This window comes from Morone saxatilis, unplaced genomic scaffold, assembly GCF_004916995.1.
Source record: "Morone saxatilis isolate NCDOM2014 unplaced genomic scaffold, NCSU_SB_2.0 Contig12, whole genome shotgun sequence".
In the NCBI taxonomy this organism is placed as follows: domain Eukaryota; kingdom Metazoa; phylum Chordata; class Actinopteri; family Moronidae; genus Morone; species Morone saxatilis.
The window spans coordinates 16,855,654-16,861,166 of record NW_023339674.1 but is presented as its reverse complement, the minus strand read 5'-3'; the positions used below and the strand labels follow the sequence as shown (position 1 = coordinate 16,861,166).

Genomic DNA, 5,513 nt, shown 5'->3' with positions numbered 1-5,513 from the left:
CCCATCAGCGACTAGATTTCTGTAAAGCTTCCACCGAGTAACGAATATGTTGTTAGCGGTCCTTCTTAAACTCGTCCCCTTTCCCCTAAGATCTGTCTGTCAACCCAAAGGCGTAGGTAGGGGGGGGGGGGGGGGGGGTGTTAGGTGGGTTATAAATTTGTAAAGTATGAAAACAATACTCTCAAACTAAAGACAAAAGTGTTGCTGTAACACAAAGCAGTAACCTTGAATGCTCCTGACCTGTCATTCACAAATGACATGCTGACTGTCAGGTGTGATGGCTTCTCCACCCACAGGAACAAAGCAGGGTTGAGCAACGTGTTAAACATTTCCAACTAACCCCCCCACCACCCCCACGGTAATGGGAGCAGACAGTTAACTTAAATTTGTTTTTCAAAATTTCCCATCATGCCCTGGGTCTTACAGTAACTGTGACACCTGGCTCTAAAAACTGCACCAAGCTAACATGGGCCCCAACTCAACTGACATCAGATGCAAAGTAAAGAGCAATGGTTTTACGGTTTGCCAGAAGCTGTTATCAGAAGCCGTTACCACGTCCCCCAGAGTTTAAAATGATGTTCAAATACCCCGAGGAACACTGCAGAAAACTATGAAAGTCAGGACTGTAAACTGTCACTCATATCAATGGCACTATTACACAAGCGATAGGACCTAGGGCTGCCACGGCAACCGCAATAATGAAGTATTGCGCTATTGAGAACTGCACGGGATTGCAAGCCACCACCACAACCACACGCGGCGTCCCATCAACACGCCATGTTCAGTATTTCATGACGAAAAAGCGTCCCGGACTGGTGAGGCTGAAGCACTGTCTGAATATAATATCCCACAATTCACAGCCCAGGATTACAATACCACAAAAGGAGAAAGTCACATCGCCTCCAGAACAACTCCCGAATGGAAACCAAACGCCGACTGGTCCGCTAATTATCCCAATTTGCTTCCCGCGGCTTGCCAGTGTTTTGGTTTAAGGAGTGACCGTGTTAATCAGTAAACAGCGGATTTCAGATGAATATGTTAACTGGTGACTTTTTTTGGGCTTGAAGGAGGTCGGAGGAGGGAGGGTGCAGGTGATTAGTACAAGCAGGTAGTGAGATTACACACTGTCCCACTGTACCCCTTACAAGGAAATGAGCAAAAACAACAAAAATGGTGATAACGTCGGGGAAAGTCTTTCACTGTGCCAGCCCTAGTGGGAGCATTTCATGTCTTTGCACTCTAGTCCCAAGTCATACACTTGTCCTAAACAAGTCACAATGCACTCTTCACCAAATGTGACGCTATAAACAACTGAATAAACAAAACAATTATCTTTGTTATCATTTTTTCCCTCAAGTGGCACTCTGTAATGCTGTCGGTTCAAACAAAGCGGATCTGGGGAATTAAGGGTCGACCTTTTGGGAATTAATAGTGTTAACGTTCAAATGAAGTGAAATTGATTTGTGGCACACTTTTTAAATAACATACTCTTTAATCTTTTAACTTTGGACTTGGCACTAGGTGAAGGTATCAAGAATTTAAAAAGGCTCAAGTGAAGAGCCCCGAGTCAAGCTGCAGGTCTAAAGTCTGACTCCAACACCTCTGCTATTGACACAGTGCATGATCAACAGTATCCTCTTCCTAGCCGAGCACCACACCACAGGTGCTCAGTAACTGTAGTAGTGTAACTGCTGCATAAACACATCCAGACAGCCTGCTAATGTTTTCCTGGGAAGAAAAAAAAAAAGTCTCAATGTCATTTCCACATGCTGAAACTTATAGTTTTATCATCAGTTCTTCTCTTGCCTTCGATGGGACTCCTTCAGAAACAGTGTTTACATTGGAGGCTGACAAAGCGATAACAACGCACAACGCTGGCGCTTTAACAGTCACAATGCTGCTGTAGTGTTTACATTACTATCACAAATACAACTGGGCGGTTGACCTTGAGGCCCTTTGTCTTAACCCCACAGGCGTTAGTTACGGCTAATGTTTACATGTCTACACAGAGTTAGTGATCCATGATATGTGCCTTAGGAGAAGAAAAGCATCAATGAGGGCCAGCCCGAGGCAGTCAAGACACAAGAATTCCACCTACAAGAGCTCAGCCTGCTGCAACATAGTTAGTATTTTCACTTTTTTTGTGAAAGATCTCACGTGCAAAAAGTTACTGATGTATAGCAGAAGAAATTTAATTTTGTCCAATCCAAATTTAGCCATGTGCAATACTATCTAAACCCTACAACTTTAGCCTCACAGTATTCTTGCCCCATTGTGCACTGCATACATGAGGTGTGGTAGTCGTTTTTATCTTTCAATCAGGCTGAAATTCAATGAGAGTTTGATCTGACTAATGCTGTTGCGTCCAGTAGTGGTGACAAAATTATCAGCATTTATCAAAAACCTTATCTTTACAAGACATGTTAAAGTTAATATTGACTGACGCATTCAGAATCACATGGTAAAAAGTTCAACTATTGTGTCTGACTGGAACTAAATCCTGCAGTCTCAAAAGATATGCATGCATGTAATCAGTAGCAGCCTATATGCTGCGGCAGATTAGGTAAAAACCACAAGTGAACCATCATCTGAGACTACTGTGTGATAATATTGAATCAACATCTGGCCTGGTTGAGTGACCTCATTATCCCCTCCAATAACCTCTGGCCCTGTTAGCCCAGATCTCTGAATGATCTAGGAAAGCTCTTGGGGAAAGGTCTGATCATTCTTAGTCATAGTTTTAGTAAACATCTTCACTTTGTTACCAGTTTTTGCTTGGCTGACTCTGACACAGACCAACCACATGCATTTTAGCCTAGTAAATACACAAGACAAGTCACACAGTTACACAGCCTAAAAACACAATTTGCCTCAGGGTGGGGGGTTTACAATCTGCACAGCGTACCACACCCTCTGCCCTTAGGCCCCTCATTTAGGGGGGAAGGAAAAAAACCTTACGTGTGGCCACAACACTCAGCAAAGTGTGTTTGAGGAACTAGACCCATTTTCCATATGATTTCCCAAGAGCTCTGAACACACTGTGAACCGTTAGAAACAGTTCTACCTTTTGGCCAGCAGGTTTGATTGTCTGTTTTGACCAACTGGAAAGAAACTGCCTCTGCTATAACCTCACAGCACTGTGTACTCTGACAGCTTATAGCCAACAGCAAAGGACGACCCGTCAACGTTTCCATTAGCCTTCAAAGTGCGGAGTAACAACAGCCACTGTACGGAGGAAGCCCTGCTGTCAATGGCCTCTTTGTCCGCAGCACAGGTGCATATTATGAGAAGCAGGGGGCAGATACAGGACGACCCCATCAACAGCCCCAATAACTGAGCTAATCTGTATGCAAACTGAACCGTCAGCCACACGTTTTCAAGGGATACACATTTTGGCACAACACCGGGCACGAGACCGGCCTCATTTGCTAAAGATGGAAAAAAAAAAAAGAGAAAAATGTATAGCAAAAAGTCTGTGTTTTCAGTCTACCTCTAAGATATTCATGTTATAAAGACAAACAACACATTAAAACCACCTGAAAGAAAATAACTTGAATACGACGAAGCGCAATAAACAGCGCGCGTGACCCCGACACCCCTACCACCAAAAAAAAAAAATAATAATATAAACACACCTGAAATTAACTTAAACCTCAACGGAGTCAACATTATGGCTGACTTGTGAGACAGTGTGAACGCGGGTTCGCATTAGGGCGGATACAAACCTGCAGAGAAACTGTCGAAACGCAGGATGATAATGTCGGCAGGCTCGTGTCAGAAGTTAGCACCGCTTCCTCTTCCTTTCCGCTTAAATCTTGTGTGTGACCCAACCCTTCACTAGAGCTGGAAGAAGGTGGAGTCATCTCCAAACTGCTGCTTTCAACCGGTCGCCTAATATGGACGTAATCAACTGACTGTATCAAATGCCCCACAATCCCCAAATCAGTGAGTGCAGCCTTACTTTGTTGCGGACTCAGCTTTATTATTTGACAACCGATGCAACTGATTGCACACCAATAAAAGCATCAGTTAGTTCCTCTGAAGGGAGTGCATCTATTTAAACTCTGGCATACAATGTTATACTCTCAGGGTCAACACTAATACGTTGTCCATTTTGTATTATCAGGGTTTATTATTTTACATTTACATTTATGAGACGGGTGACACACAAAAAGTCAAGGTCAAAGTCCAAGAATTATTTCCATTTTGAAGTTTGATAAAAAGACGAAGGGAATCCAAGGAATCACATAAGCATCAAAGAAATATATAAGTACCCAAACTATCCTACTTAAAATAATATCCCTATTTATAATATTTAAAGTCTTCACCTTTTACACTATAAGGAAACAAAAAAAACACCCTGTTATCATTCTCTTCTTTTCAGGCTTCAAATCAATGAATGACAGAATCCGATCCCCACTAAAGATAAGAGTCTGCTCGCACGTCTGTCAAACAACAGCAAGCATGTTTTACAAACACTACATAAACCATACCTGTGTTACGGTATGTGTCCGTTTATGTAACATGTTTTAAAATGTTAAAAAGGGATCTGGTGCTGGTTATTTAGCTCCACACTCGTAGCCTGTTGAAGTGAGCTGGACTGATACTCTAGTCCTGTGGATGATGCTGTCCTGATGATTGTCCTTCACCCATAATGATAACAGAGAGAATGGAGGACTTATATTGAGCCTGCAGCATAACGTGCTACAACGTGATGCTTGTGTGGCCATTAATCATCTACCTGTAGAGTGATAAACTGTCCAGCTGCTGCTTTTAGAGCTCTCTTTTACATTACCTGAGGGCCACAGGGAACCTTTAACACCAAAAAGGACAATTCCTCACCGTCAGTAATCTGTAACTATAGTTTAAGTAAAGATACCACATAGATTTTAACGCAGAAATGCACAAAAAATGTATCTTCATGGTAACCCAAACAAAGGTTGAATTGACAATAAAATGCTTGGTGGATGTCTGATGTTCTTATATTGGTAAAACATATACCTGATATACATATTTTAAAAGAATATATGTTTACTATAACTTAAACTGAGAACAGAAAGTGGCATCCCTTATTTACAGGTCAATAAACAGGTACACCACTTTCTCTAAACCATCAGGTACAACTGTGTCATTCAGCTTTGTAGTATTTGTGCTGCTAAATGAAAGCAAGCAACAGGCAGCATGGTTTGGGTGAGTAATGACACAGTGCTAGACTATGATGAGTGATCAAAGATGAAAAAATGCCTGACTGGTTCCACTTCCTCCTGTCACATTTGTGGGTGATGACAATAACACGGCTGCAAAACTAGAGCATAGGGCATGCAGCAGACCTAATCTTTCATACATTATCCATTGTTTCCTATGTCGTCACTGCTGGGAGTTTTTGAAAAATCGAATAGCTGTGTACATATGTCAGACACTATTTTCAGCTTGACCCTTATTTTGGTCTTTTTGGTTCAATCTCATGTAATTGTTTGTATGTAAAATACTTTTTTGTGGTGGTGGTCTCTACC

The 5,513-nt window shown here is 42.0% G+C and overlaps 1 protein-coding gene across 2 annotated transcripts in view; it reads right to left on the bottom strand.

Annotated features, from left to right (window-relative positions):
• Window positions 1-3,881, bottom strand: part of elovl1b (ELOVL fatty acid elongase 1b) — a 14,306-nt gene extending 10,425 nt beyond the window's left edge. Inside the window, exon 1 of one of the 2 annotated variants that reach the window (XM_035653249.1) lies at window positions 3,726-3,881. The gene's annotated coding sequence lies outside the window, so the exon portion shown is untranslated. The remainder of the gene's footprint in view (window positions 1-3,725) is intronic. The other variant, XM_035653251.1, reaches the window with a different exon arrangement.
• Between the last annotated feature and the right edge of the window lie 1,632 nt (window positions 3,882-5,513).